Here is a 14,917-nt window from a genome sequence, read left to right on the forward strand (position 1 = left end):
CTTTTCCCAAAAGGAAACGGGGCGGCTGGTGATTAATCCTCCAAACCTACCGAAACCTATCTCACCCTGGAAAATGTGCGGAGGCAGGATCTGACAGCAGCGTGAAGCATCCCCTCGGCGGTGCTCCCCAGCCCTGCAGGGTGAGCGGGAGCTCCCCGGAGCTTCCTGGCTGCGCTCCCAGGCCCGGTGACTGGTTTGGGCTCCGGGCAAAGCCTCTTATCTGCCTCGCTTTGTCGGCCTGTGAAATGGGCATGAGGCATGCTTCGGGCGCGCCGTTTGGTTTCGGCACCGCCGTGTTTTGCAAGCTTGACGTGAACCTGGCGTGGCGTTGAGGGCCGGCTCGTAGTTTCCCCTAAAAACGCACCCCGAGAGAGCCCCCACTCCCTCCCCCGTTTGTAACACCGCCGCTCCGTGACAAACAGGAACCTGCCACCAGCCTGGGCTGTTTATGCTGAAAATAAAGGGCAGCACGGCCGCTCACCCGGATTTCCTCTCCAGACCTTCCAACTCCGGCTCAGGCAGCGGCGTGCGCGCGAGCCCAGCCCGTACCCGGAGCCCCATCCAGCAGCCTCACCACGACGGGTGGCTGCGACAGAAAGGTGACGGAGATGCAGATTTCCATTTTTTAATTAAATTTATTACCTGTGCACGCGATCTCGCAGCCAAACGCTCGCACCGGCCCCTCCCGCAGCATCCCCCCCGGGGACGCTGCTGCGTCCCCGGGGGGGATGCTGCGAGAGGGGCCGGTGCGGAGGATGCTGCGAGAGGGGCTGGTGCTAAGGATGCTCCGGCGGCCACCTGCAGGGCCCGACGGCCCCCCCCCCGCCTCCTCCAGCTCCGCGGCCGCGCCTCCGAAAGCCGCGGCCCCACCTCGGGGCGGAGCAGCAGCCGCAGCAGCCGCCGCCGGAGGAGCCGGAGCCGGGGCGCTGGGAGCTCGGCGGCCGGGCCCCGCTGCGCATCGGGTGAGTGGCGGGGCAGCCGGCACGGAGAGGGGACGTCTTGGGAGGCGGGGGGGCTCCGGGGTGATGACCCCTTTTAGGGGCGCGACAGCCCCCGCAGAGCTCGTCGGCCGGCGAGGGTGGGTTTGGGAGAGGGGAGGGCCGGGGGGGTGTCCCCCCCCCCCACCGCCTCCCCTCCGCCGGGGTCTTGGTCGCCTCTCCCGGGTGGCCGCAATCACGGAGTTTCGGTAACTCCAGCCCTGTGCAATCCTAGACAGGGCTGGTGAGAGCCGCTTAAATAATGCAGCCCGCTGCCCGCCCCCGGTGGCTCAAGGCACCCGGGTAATCCCACAATAAATTTGTCCGACCTTACCTCGGACGCAGCTAGCGCTGAGGACGGGATTAGGTCCTCAGGGCAGTTTGCTCCCCTGGCCAAAGGCTGGGTTTGGTGTTTGAGGACACCCTTGGGCCGTGGGTCATCGCCCAGAGCCCAAGGAGCCGAAGGGGGGAATCTTCCCTCGCTTCACCGAGGGGTTTTGCTGGTTGCCTTTAGAAATCCTCTCCCCTTTGGCATAACCACGCTGTGGAAGAGATGTACCTGAGGCAGCATAAACGTGAGCGGCCGTAATTCCTGCAGTGGCACCGGGATTGCAGCTGGTCTGCGTGTGAGGCGGCGAAGGTCCCGCCTGGGGAGCGGCTCCTCCAGACGCCGGCAGCAGGGCTGAGCGCAGCCCAAACTCCGCAGCGCCGGGGTCGCGGCGTTGGGGATGCTCTCGGTTGGCTCTGCTGGCAAGAAAGCAAGTTCTTGCTCCTAACCCCGCTCAGTTATCGTGGGAAGGTCCTTCCTGCGCTGTGCTACCTCTGCTTGAGGAGGGTGTCTCAAGCTACAGGGGAGGAGAAGAGAAGGTGGCTTCTCGTCCTCGTGGAGGAAAGCACGAGGTTCGCAAAGCTGGAAGTCGATGATCTCGGTTTGAGCCCTCCGTGCTCCTGGAGAGCTCGGGGAGCCTGGGGAGGAGCGGCCCAGGGGCTGCCCTAGCGCTCACCTTGACCCCGGCTGCCTCGGTGCGGCTGCCCCGAGCTGGCCGCTGCCGCCGGGCGCCCTGCTCCTGACGGAGAGGGGCCCGGTGCCCGTCGGGCAGAAAGCAGGACGGGCTTTCCAGTCTGGAGCCAAACCGAAACTGGAGGGGTTGTGTTGTTCTGGTGAAAGACACGCTAAATCCTGACTAGGAAGAGCACCTTTTCATTTATGCTTTCCTGGCTTCATCTCCGTGCTAAGGGTTTGCTCAAAAACTCCGCGTGATTCTGAAAACACTCTTCTTACATTAGAAAATACTCTCATTACATTATTTTTATGGGTTTTGCTTCATGTTGTGAGATCTCTTGTGAGGATAAAAAGCTTATTTTCCTTCTAGCAGGAAGACACATATGAGGGTTTCATAACAAAAATAAGCTTTAAAATGTTGAACTTCTGATGTCTGTGCTGGGTGTGATGAAACACTGAGATACAACTTTTTCTTTTTTGCGTGTTCGGGCTGCCCATTTCAGACAATGTCTTGTTGTTGAGTCCTTCAGTGCTGGAAAAATGACCCTGTGTGAGTGTGCTGGTACCAATTGTACCGGCTCCTTGGTGCTTCTGCATCGCTTCTGCAGCCACTTTGTTAGGACCTCATTTTCCCTTGGTTTAATAATTTATAAAATGCCTGTTGCCTCTAGGCACATTTCATCCAGTAAGAAGAAAAACATCAACCAATGTTTGCTGGAATAATGGTTACAGAGTCTGAGGCTGACAAATAATGAAGCCTTTGTGGGTGAGGGGATGTCTCGTTTTTGTCTTATGTAAATTAGTGAAAAAGCAGGGTTTGTGCTAAAAAGTCTTCAGGAGACGTTATTCCTTTCTTATTTCCATCCTTAAAAATGTCTCCTGCTCTCTGGAGATGAAGGAGGGTTTAACTGTGACCTTCCTTAACCTGATTTTGGGTGTGATTCTCTCTTTTTTTTTTTTTTTTTTTTTGCTTTTACCTGCGTCTGCCTCGAGCTTGGCAGCCCTCTGGTATTTAATGGTTGTGAATTACGATAGGAAATTCAGGTCCTTCATCTTCACAGGATTAACTTCTGTGGCTTGAAAGAGGTCGGTCTCTTTCTGGGCAATAAGTGGCCCTCTCAAAGCAGCAGGCCAAATCCTCGGCCAGATCCTCCTGAACCTCTGTCATTAGCTGCACTTTGAGTCACTCGTTTTGCTGGAGGGGGAAGATTGGCCGCAGTTCTGCTCGTCTCGTTCGAAGCTGCTAAATGGTGGCTCAGTGACCCGAGTGGGCAAATTGCATCACCAGCTAACTGGCCGAAGAAGATCTTGCCTGATATCAAACAAACCCGCCGCTGCTGTTCTTCGTTCTGAAGCCTTCTCCTGCTCCAGGTGATCCCTCTGGGTTCTGATGCTTGCGGGTTTTTGTTGGGGCGCTGGAAAAGGGAGATGACAAACTCTTCCCGTAGCCGTACCTGTGAGGGGTCCACTCCACCTTCAGGAGGTTTTGCAGGTGTTGTCCCTTAAAAAAGCATCAAAATCGTAATGTTCCAGCTTGCCTTCCCCTGCTTCCCCTCCTCTTCCTCCTCAGAAGGTGGCACCGCTCACGGGGACGTGGTGTCCCCAAGAGGGGGACTCGGCTCTGCACCGAGCCTGGCAGAGCTGAATTTTGGAAGGAGGCGAGAGCACGATAGCGGGGCCCCCCTCTTCACCTCGCCGTCCCTGCTTTGGCAAAGCCCTTACCAGGAGCGACGTGCCTCTGCCCCCAGCCCTGTTGGCACGCGTGGGGCAGCAGCACTGCCTCGTGCTGGGGACGTGGCTCAGGATCAGCCCGCGCACACAGCGCGTTTCCTCCTGTGCTGCCTGGCCGGGTCCGGGGGACGGTGCGCTCCGCCGGCGCTAATGATCAGCCCGACCTCGCGTCTTGTTTGCTCATTGAAAATAGTTCAGGGCTGGCTTCCTCTCTGCTGGGAGGCTGTAATTGCAGGCTGCTGGCGGGTGCAGAAGCATCCAGGCACCGCGCGTTCGGCCACGTTGCCTAAAGAGCTGCAGGAGCGAGCCGGGATGTGTGAAAGGGGTCAGCTGCTCGCTTTTTGCAAGGCTCTGAGTTGAGTTACACCACCTCCGAGGACGGCCTTGCCAGCTGGCTCATCCTTCAGGGATGTTTAAAGAGGCTTATCGCAATCTTACTAGAAATCTGTTGTCTTCTGTTAATCTGCTCGTCTCTCCTCAGCTCCTCTCCACGTGCTCCCTCGCACATTCATCCCGACAGCGCCGTGCTGCCGGCGCTGCTGCCCATCGGCACTGCCTGTGCCGCTCGCCCAAGTGCTCCTGCTTTGGGCATGTTCCTTTGCAGCCTGTCGCTTTTTGCTCCCCGACATGTTTTTCTTTCTCTATATATTTATATTTCTATATTTCTAGTAATAATAAATTATTTTTAAGGTGATGCTGGTGCTTTGCTGGCTGGGGTGGAGGTGAGCAGCCCAGAGCCTGCTGCTGTGCCGGGTCCTGCTGGGCTGCTCGGTGTGAGCCTGAACTCGGCGTCACCTCCGTGCAGGGGCAAGTACAGCTTCCAGAGTAACGCGTTTCTTCTAATGGACCTTCTCCTTCCAGGCCTCACAGAAGCGTGTAAATACTGTGGTTAACAGAGCTCCGTCCACACCTAGAAAAAAACAAATAGCTTTAGGAACACTAAGCCTCGATAGCGATATGAAGCAAACAAATGGTGTATCATTTGGTGTGGATTAGGTGAGCTGCAGGGTTTCCAGCTCTAGAGGCCCTGGTAGGAAATGACAAAGCCTTTGACAAAGGTGGCTTGGCCATCCCTGCTTTCAGATGCCGCTCCCGAGTCCTGATGCGGGTATCGCCGCTGCCGAGAGCTAGGAGCGGTGTATCTGCCTTCCCTCTGCTCTTCCTCCAGCATAACACACAGTTTGCTCTCCTGGAATATTGCTAGCTGGCAGGGAAAGAGATATAACTTTTTTTTTCCAGAACAGTCAGCTGATTTAATCCCATGGGAAGTGGTTGGAAAGCAGGAGGCAGGTGGGTGGGCATTCCTGCTTCATGGCTTTCCATAATTCCAGGAGGAGAAGGATAAAGCACGAAGTGCAGTTGTTGGGTACTCTTTTCTGTTTGCATTTGAAAGAGCTTGATAGGCTGTGATTAATGAGGCTAAATAGAACTTCGATAAATGGTAAACTCAAATGAACATTAAACACAAACGGCTGTGTAAGGCAGCTTTTGCTTGCGCGCCCAGCACAGATTGTAGGCTCTTGGTAGCGCTGCCTGGCTCGCATTTGGCAGAGCGCGTTGTGCCAGCCGTTCCCCTGTTGTACAAAGAGGGAGGAGAAGGGAACGCGTGTCCGTGTAGGGTGGCTGCTGGGCAGCAGCTCCCGGCCAGGTGGGCTCTGTGCAGACCCTCCTGCAGTCAGCTCGTTCCTCCCCGACCTGGGTTAATACAACACTGCCAAACTGGGACCGTCGGAGCTGCGTCCCGGAGCCCCACCTGTCCCCATATCCAGGCTCTAATTAAGGATGCTCTAAAAGCGGCAGGCCAGCTATGATGGCCTTGCGGATCAGAACCATTGGCCTAATCTATTTTTAAAGTGAATTAAACTAGAAAAAGGTACTGTCACTCTAGAGTAAGAAGCCACCTGGGGAGTTAACCCAGAATAGTTGCTCTGCTTTGAATTCGCACCCTATCTCGTTTCAGAATAATGTTTCTTTCCACATATGCAAGCTCTGTAAGCACAGAATACAGGAGATGACTTAAACAAGTTCACCCAACAGAGCTAGGAAAAAAAATATTCTTTTTCCCGAGGTCTTCTCTGCATTGCCTCCTGGCGATCCGCACACGCTCCTTACCGTAGACATCCTTTGCCATAATGAATCTGCCCTCTCTCTTGCTCTGCCCCTGCAGAGATCTGCACTCCCTCTCCAGCCCCACGCTGTGGTTTGTTTTAACATCCGGAGTGCCAGCTCCCCGTAGCAACCTCTCCTCTCCTCCCCTGTTTTCTGTCCGGCCTTTGTGCTGCTCGCATGCAGGAACGAGCAGCAGGAACGAGCATCTCGAGCGCTCCTCTCCACAGGGAGGTGGCACAAAGACCTCGTGCCAGGCTGGACGGGACCTTATTCCCTTTAACCCCGGAGGCGATTTGAGTCCCAGGTAAGACACAGCATCAGGTGCCCGGATCCCAGCTGGGGCTGATCACCTGAGCCGCGTTCAGGTGCCGGCCGTAAATAATTTGCGCTGCCGGAGCGACTCGCTGCTCTGCCCTGTGCTCGTCTTGCGGGGATATTTGCATGATGTTTTGAGTTGCGCTGAGACACTCTGCTGTTACGCTGCTCCTTTGGATTTGTCAAGCTCAAGTTAAATGTATATAATTTTAACATCTCATGATTCTTTGGGGGCTGACTCATGTTTTTTTGGCCTGAATGAATCATAGCTCTTGAACTCCATTGCTAAATTCATTATGCAACAATTACAGGGTTGGAAATGCCACCCTAAGTGCACACAAACAAGCTGGCAGCAATTTTCCCCTCCTTTTCTCTCACCCCGTGTTGCCAAGAGACCTCCCCTGTGAGTTTGCTCGTTAGCTCTTGCCTCCGTGCTGCAGGTGAGGGGCTGCTCAGCACCCCGCGCCGTGGGGCTTTGCCCTCGAGCCAGAGGGGGCAGGAGCTGCAGGTCCAGCATTTTTAGGAAGGATGAGAGGGGGCAGCTAGGAGGGAGGGCTGGAGATGCACAGTCTCACTTACCTGTGCCAGCTGCCTTGATTTTGTCCCAGCTGCCACGTGTGACACCGTGGTACAGTGATGGCACCTCTAATGGTCTGTACGGGAAAACCCCGAGGAGGAGGCATTGCAGCAGCTCCATGCAGCAGCGCTGGATGCTGGCAGCATTGCACAGCCGTGAGCTCTGCGGAGCTGCTTGCTAAGCAGCTCAGAGGTCAAATACCCATCAGAGGAGAAAGACCAAGGATGACGTGAGGCCTGTGCTGGCTGTGAAGTGTCTAGTGAGATCCACCAACATGTTCTGCTGCCTGGCGCTAAGCTGAGGTTTAGGTATTTGTGTAGGGCTTGGCTTTTTATTACCAAGGTCCTGAGCAAGCAGCATTCAGCCGGTATGTGAAGGTAAGAGGGGCTTTGTCCTGGGTGGGCCGTGCTTGCTGACCTGTTTGACCCGCCAAAGCAACTGGAGGGAGCCGTGCTTTAGATGTGGCAGTGGGACACAGAAGGACCATCTCCACCACCTGCGGGGTTGGATTTCTGGCTTTAAGATGTCCCTGTACCTGAATACGACTTTCACGACCAAAACAAACAATTTTCTGCCATCCAGCTAGAACCGCTTCTCAGAGCAGTGTCAGCTGAGGCAGGTAGAGAATGGCGAGCTGGGTACCTGTGCCTGGAAAACTCCAGAAAGTCTCCCTTGAGAGCAGCCATTCTTCCCGGCTGAGGTCTGGCCCTTAAATCTCAGTATTTCAGGGAAGTCTTTCTCCCCTGGGCAAGTCTGTGTGTCTGCAAATCCAGGCATAGCTGCACCCCCAGGCAGCAGAGAAGGATGGCCAAGCCTTGTGCTCGTGGGTAGAAGAGGAGAGGGACCTGTGGCCGGGGAGCCCTGGTGCTCGTAGTTGCAGAAGCGGCAGAAGCAAAGTAACTGCCGGGGAGGAGAGAGGTACCTGCAGTTCTGACACTGTGTTGGTAACCAAGTCCGTGTGAAATGTCCTAAGTCATGTTTGCAACGTAATAAATGGTAAAGGTTTGAAACTGAATGTAAGAGCAACTGCGTGGTCAGAGCAGCAAGTCAGGCCACCATGCCATCTCTGACTGTGGCCAAGTGTAGAGGCAGAAAACATGAAAAGTAGGACATGGATGGTGACGTACGGGTTGATAGCTGCGCCTAAAAATAAGGTACTTTAGAAACACAAAATCTGCCTCGCAAGCAAGGCAGTGGCAAGCTGCTCCGAGTGTTTGATTTGAGACTGAAGCTGGTGATGTTAGCGCCGCAGAAGGCTGTGTGTTTGTTTAAATCTGACGGTTTGCATCTAAGATAAGACAAGCTGCTCTCGAGCTGTGCTTGGGCCGAGGTGGAGGTGAGAGGCAGTGGTGGGGCTGTTGGTGGGGATGCTTTTCCTGCGCCAAGCCCAGCTGGCAGCAAACGGCATCCCGTGCAGGGCTTCTGCTGGCCTGCTCTTGCAATGTTAGGGGGCAGCTTTCTGGGAAACGCACTTCAAGTACTCCTGTGGGATTCAGGAGAAACAAATCTTGATGATTGCCCTGCAGTAGCAATGTCTGGTGGTGCTGGGCCTTGCTGCTGCTGTGAATGGGCTGATAGTGATACCCCAGAGCAACTGTTTTATGCTGCAGGGAAGCCTGACCCTCTGCAGCCTCATGCCCCCTTCTTGCTTGCTTGTGGCTGACCTCAGCCTGGGGGAGAGGGGTGGATTTTTTGGTGTGGAGGAGCAGCGTGTGCGTGGCTTAGCAGCAGAATTAATAAGGCACTGTGGAGTTCACCAGGGCATAAAGGCAGTGCCTCGGACAGAAGTCCAGATGTCTGAGCTGTATGGAGCAAAATTTCATGCGCTGTAGCGTGGATAAATTGTTTTCCCCAAGGTCTCACCTCTTTCCTCTCCTGCGGGGCCTGCGGGCTCCCTGCGGGTGGGCAAATCCCTCTGGACAGACGTGCGGGCTCCCCGACAGACGGGAGATGTGCGGGCGCCTTTGAGTGTTACTTGGTTAAGATCTCTCGAGGATCATTGGAATGCTTATAGTCGAGCTCAGTAGTGTCTGCAGGCATTAGGGGTGAAGGCATTTGGTTAGCAATAATTAAATACAACTGCTATTTAAAAGGAATGAATCAGATGATGGGGAAGAGCATCCTCTCGTACATCTCCCACAAAAATCAATATCCCTTCTGCCAGGTGTGCAGCAGACGCTTTCAGATCCTGTCAGTCACATCCACGCCGACCCGACCGCAGAGGCAGCTGAAAGCACGGCACCATCCCGACGGCAGAGCTGCTTCCCGGGCTCTCAAGCCCTCTTCTCCCACCACGTGCCATTGTCACTGCCCAGGTGACATCAGGGCCACGGCCGGGGCCAGGTGCCTGCTGCTGACGGGCTCCACGGTGTTTGCTCTGCGGCCTCGTGGTCTGGGGACCTCTCCTGTCTTCTGCCTGGGCTGGTTCCTGCTGGGACCGCTCGGTGCTGAGGGCTGGGTGGCCAGCTCGGCCGCAGCGGTGGGCTCTCGGCGTTGGTGTCGGTGTGGCCAGCTCCACAGCAGACGTGCAGGGAGAAGTTTTCTCTTGCTGAAACGTCCCAGGGCTGGCACGGCCGCAGGTACCGTGGGGTTGCAGATGGAAAATCCATTCCCTTATCGAGCTCGCTGCTGTGCCAGAGCAGGGCTGTTCCCCGTGTTTTTTCCATGTGCCACAATGCGTGCGGGTGGCTTTACACAATGAAAGGACTTCGGTCAAAAAGCAGTGTGCAGGCAAACAGGGCTTCAGCTGGTATCGTACGGGAAGGGTGTGGGCTTTGCAGTGGTGTTTTTGAGGTTCTGTTGGAAATCAGCTATTTTTCCCCCTATCTCTTACTTTAAAGCCTGTTTTGCGGGCATCTGTTGTTGTTTTTCACATTCAGAATCTCCAAGTGTGTAGTTTAAAATGTCAGGAAAGGGGATGCAGGTCTGAAAGGTCGTGTACATTTGCCTGTTGCAGGTCTGATAAAAAATGGAAGCTTTACCCCCAAAAACAAATGAAAGGAGGTAATCTCACTGTCACAGTTGGGTCGGGCTGCTTTCCCTGCAGGTGTCTGCGTTGCAACCTGCACTCACATATAACTTGCTGTGGAAAAATAAATGGAGAGCCGAATCGGAGACTTATGCCCTCAATTAATTTTTGTTCCACATAATCGGTGCTGCTGCATGCTTTTCCTTCACTATTTAGCCGCTTGGCTCAGAGGATGGGCCTGCTCCCGTGCGAGGGAAGCTGGGATTCGGTTCATGTTTGCACAGAAATCCTGCTCTGATCTTCCTTTCTTTGCCTAAGGGCAGGGATCCTGCTGCTCCTCTGATGCTGGAGATAAATTTTGTTAGCAGATACTCTTCTTTGGGAGAGCAAAGGGGAGAGGGGAGTGGTGTGTAATGAACTCTTGAAGGAATAAAATTTCCTTGTCTTCGAGCATTGTCTTCTCTGGAGTCGTACAGTGCTGCCCTTGAGGCGGCGCCTGCGCTGCCTCGGGGACAGGCAGTGGGGGCACAGTGGGGACTCTGCTCCCTGTTTAGAGCGTACAGCCCTAATTGAAGGAAAAAGAGGAACTGGTGCAGTTGGTGTGCGGTCTCGGCAGATCTGTGGGCTGTTGAACAGTTTTCTCTATTGCACAAGACTCGTTTGATGTGCAGTTTGAAACTGAGCCCCAAACTTAGTTATAATTTGGACTTGATTCAAAACCGTAATTCGATTTTTTTTCCAAGTTCAAGCTGATTGAAATGTCCCTCTCCCTTCTCCAGACTGGAAGCTGATGACCAAGAGCCCAGGTTGACCTGGAAGCAAAAGGCAAAACGGCAGTTTCCTACCTGGAAAGCCGAAGGGGGCTGCTTAATGCAGCAGGGCAGCAGCCTCGAGAGCGCTGCGGTGACCAGAGGCAGGAGCTCTGTACAGCAGATGTTCTTCTCTAGCTTGAGGTTTTATAAAATGCCCCGAAGTCCTGCTGCCTTGCGACGGGGGTCGGGTTCAAGGAGTGGCTTTGCCCAAGAACCACTCGGAGGGACCCAAGTGTTGTGCGGTAAAACTGCCGGTGTTCGACAGGAGCTGGCCTGGCTCTGGTGCTCGAGTGGACTTGCGTCCCGCTTCCTACCTGCATCCTAAAGCGAAGCTGGTGGTGAAGGCTGGAGCTGAAGGTGCAGCTCTCCCCTTGTTTGCAGGAGTTAAAGGGCAGCGTGCACGCGCCTGGGGACCACCGCTGGATTTGTTTTGCTTGTCACGGAGGAGCAGTGTGGTTCCAAACGCGCTCGTGTGGGGGAGGACTGCTTGGCACGGGAGGGCTTTTTTTTAAAGGAAGCAAGGAAAGTAAGCCCATGTTGAAATATTGCTGGGAAAAAGAATGTATATTGTGCTGTGTTGGGTGTTTACAGGAAATATACAGTGAAAATACTGAGGGGCTTTCCTCAGACAAGTGCCAATATTGTTAAGAGCGGAACAGTTGGGAGGAGAAAAGAATGAGGCACTTACATTTTTCTACTACCAGCATCAGCTCCAAGGAATTCTTTGGACTTGCTGTTTCACTTTTTTCCTTTTCCTTCTTACTCGTATTTCATTCCCACTGCTAGGAAAGAGCTCACTGAAGAGGGAGAGATTATCTGAAACCAGAGCTAATGCAGCCAAAGCAAAATGTTTTCAATTCTTTGGGGAAGAACCTAGCTTTAAATTTCGAGCTTTCCGTCAAGTGAGGAATACAACTTACACCGATGCACCTTCCCCACCAAATTTACCTTTACCAGCGATGGAACTTCCTTTGTGGCAGCCAGGTAAAGCGGTATCTTCGCTTTAAGAAGGTAATTGGGGCACAGATTAAGTTACTTACTTTGCATACAAGAAACCTGTGGGAAAGCCAAGAATCTCTCCCCAAACTCCCAGTTTCTGATGAGATCTCTCACCCAGAAGACTTCTGTACCCTCTCTTCCCCACCAGCACGCCACGGCAGTCTGTAGGAGTTGTGTTCCCCGAGGGGTCTTGGCTGAAATCTTTTAATTTTTTTTCTCAAGTAACATTCCTTGCCACTTTGACCTTCTTTCCTTTCGCTCAGTCGTGCTGCACGTGTGCTGCTCGAAATGCTGTAGAAGCTGAGCGAGGGAAGGAGCTGTTTGCTTCTGAGATACCAGCGAACTTGAGTCACGTGGCAGTGACTTTCCGAATTTTCACTCCCCTGTGTGGTTAACCTGCGGGTGCTGTGGGGCTTGCAGCAGGGTGCAGGAAGAATTGCATGGTGCCTGCAAGAATAATTTGCAACCAGAAGCCACGGTCAGAGCTGTCAGTGTGGCACTGAGGGACGAGCAGAGTTTCACCGATACCTTGTGCAGCGCAGAGCCAGAAATAATAGTCCCGAGGGGGCTCTCGCAGCGAGCTTGCAGCCCGCAGCCAGGCAGGTGACCTTGTTCTGCTTCCCCCTGCCTGTCTGTGCAGGCTCCTGACCCCCGCAGAAGGGTTTGCTGCTTTTTATCTTGAAAGCACTGGCTCAGGTGTGCGTTAATGGGTTGTTTGACGCGCTGCCTTGGGCTGCACTCGCGGTCTGTGCGTTAGCAGCTGCAGGTTTCTGCCTTCAGCTCTGCTGCCGGCCGTGCCGTCCTGGAGGAGGTGGCAGCTGGTGGCACCCTCGTCGCCTGGAGGTCCAGCTGAAGGTGAGGGTGCAACCTGCCTGCCACGGTGTGGGACTGGGGAGATACACATTTCAGTTTCAAGTAGGAGGGAAACACTTCAGGAGGCTGGGAAACGCTGCGTTGCGGCCTTTCACCACGGGCATTCTGGCATCCTCCTCCCCTGGGGTTTCTAGGAAACGTGACTTTCCTGTGGCACTGTGGGGGGAAATTGGTGTTTCGGGGCTGGGATTCCTTGGAGGGGCAGGCTCGTCTCTGTGCAAGCTCTGGGTGATTTGAACTTCCCTTCCCAGTTGCCTCTGTGGCCTCTGGTGCCTGGTGCTCTGTCCTTTTGCATTTGGCAGGCCCAGCAGCTGGGTCCTCTGCTCCAGGTGTGTGAGGTTGTGGAGGTTTGGGCATTTGGGCAGTAACGCTTGGCAGTGTCCTTGCTAGCAATGCTCTGATGAAACATTTGCCCAAAAGGCAAGAGGCGAGAGACACAGTGATCTAATAGTGAAAGAAACACGGTTCCAGGCTCTGGTTATCGTAACACGACCCTCTTGTCTTCATGCATCCTGTGCTAATTTAAAAAACAAACAAGAGCTTTTTATCCAGAGGCAGTTCGCCGCTCCTGTCCTTAAGCCAGGAGAGGGGTTTGCTTTCTCGTCTTCCTGAACATCTGGAAGTGGATCTTCTTCCTGAAGATCCCAGCAGTGACACCAGTTAGGAAATGACTTGGAGCCTGTTGTGCATGAGGGGGATGATGCTGCCGTCCTTGGCGCATGGCGTTGGGCGAACAGCAACCTCCAACTCGCCAAACCCGGGCTGCGGGGAGGGACTGGACCTCAGCTCTTCATGTCTGGATGGCCCCACGCAAGCACATCGGCTTTCCCTGCTCCTTGGGCAGCCCCTGCCTGCCTCCTACCTTGTTTTTCCCTGGGGACAGTTGAGCTCCCGTGCCTGCCTTTTCCTGCCCATCCCGCAGCCTGTCAGCTCCCGCTCTTGGTGGCTTTCTGGCATCTCTCTGGCCGTCTCCTCACCGTGTTGCTGTGCTGCCAGGGAGCTCGTCCCCGTGTTGGGGAGAAAACGATGAAGAGCTGCTTTCTCCAGACCTCGGGGAGACAGATCCTTGCTGGTCACCCAGGCCGTGGTGCGGGTGTGTCTTGTATCGAGGAGCGGTGACAGTGCTGAGGGTACTGCTGGAAAAAGGAGCCTGTGAATTCATCAGTGGTGCTCGTTGCTGGAGGATGTGTTCAGAAGGACTGCAACAGGCTGGTCATCCAGAAGAGCACAGATGAGCCTGGGTCCTGCTGGGAAGGAGCAGGGCTAAGTTTGGAAACTCCTCGCCTTGCCATGGTGCAGGAGTCGATGCTAAGGAAATAAATGAGTTGGGCAGCCGCCTCTGCTGCAGGCTGCTTATGTGCTCAGATCCCTGCTATAGGCTTTTGTGCTTGGTTTCCAATTCCAGCTGAGAGAAGATTAACGTGAGGTGGGGAGGAGAGGGCTATTTCTGTCGCTTTTCATGCCACTGGCTTGACTTCATGCTGCAAACTCAGACACTTCATCCAGTCAGCTGGGCCCAGTCCTGCAGGTGTCTTCCCACAAACGATCCAGGGAACAAAACTGATCTCCTTCACTTCAGCAGAGTCTGCTCACGTACGCAGGCCTTGAATTTTACTTTTGCTTGAAAGGTGCGCAACTTAAAGGAATTATTTGTTTGCCAAACTATTTTGTTTCAGTGCGTTCCATTCAGTGGTTGCTCTGCCAGAGTTTGTGTGTGTTTATCTTTTTTTTAAGTGGAATAAAAATTAAATCGCTTAATGATACTTAAGCAAATGACTCTTGCAAGTGCGTGTGCTCTGCTTTGGTGTCATGCTGTGCTTTAAGTAGCTCCTTGAGGAGATGTGGCGGAGGATTTGCAGGTCTTAGCTCTGACGGGGAGAGCAGAGTGCTCTCTGGCATCACCCAGCAGCATCGCTGGTTGAACGGATCCAGCTCCATTCTCAGCGACGCTGTGGCAAAGTGTCTGTAAGCTGAGTGCTTGGCAGGAAGGACTGGGGGGCAGCCCTGAGTGCTTTCTGGAACAGGAAAACAGATGCACTCGGTGTTTTCCTCTACTAACCACTAAATCTGATGTGGAAAAAGTGTGTGTACAGGAGATGAAGGCCCCCGCCAGTCCCTGCACTGCAGCAGCTTGTTGCAGCCAGGGATCCACTAAATGCACAGAATCAGGGTCTCTGGGAATGCAAGTGGGTAACCAATGCCCAGAAAGAGTCCTTTTGAACTTAGCGAGACATATCTTGTGTTGAGGTGAGGCAAAGTATGTAGGAAACACAAAGTTTTTTAAAGGTTGTGTTTGCCAAAGCTTGCACGCCCTTTGCAGGGCCTGCTCTCTGGCACTGTTGGAGCGGGTCCTTCCCCGCTGAAAGCCACGAGCACAACACAACAGCGAGCGCCTCGCCTCCCTCCTGGCCCCGACACAGCAGCGCTCGCTGTCCCTGCGTCTCACAGGATGTGCTCGGCTCCGTGGCTCGGATCTGCTGAGCTCATGGAAACCGAGTGCAAGGGACGGTGCTTTTTTTTCATTTCTTTAAATAAAACAGAAACCAAAATGCG

The 14,917-nt window shown here is 54.1% G+C and overlaps 1 protein-coding gene across 4 annotated transcripts in view; it reads left to right on the forward strand.

Annotated features, from left to right (window-relative positions):
• Positions 1-493: 493 nt before the first annotated feature.
• The window catches only part of PPP1R16B (protein phosphatase 1 regulatory subunit 16B), a 55,741-nt gene continuing 41,317 nt past the window's right edge, over positions 494-14,917 (forward strand). Inside the window, exon 1 of one of the 4 annotated variants that reach the window (XM_013192958.3) lies at positions 494-599. The gene's annotated coding sequence lies outside the window, so the exon portion shown is untranslated. Of the gene's footprint in view, positions 600-812; positions 963-6,002; positions 6,125-11,303; positions 11,477-14,917 lie in introns of those variants that run through there. The other 3 variants (XM_048049114.2, XM_066978593.1, XM_066978592.1) reach the window with 3 other exon arrangements.

This window comes from Anser cygnoides, chromosome 16 (genome assembly GCF_040182565.1).
Source record: "Anser cygnoides isolate HZ-2024a breed goose chromosome 16, Taihu_goose_T2T_genome, whole genome shotgun sequence".
Classification (NCBI taxonomy): domain Eukaryota; kingdom Metazoa; phylum Chordata; class Aves; order Anseriformes; family Anatidae; genus Anser; species Anser cygnoides.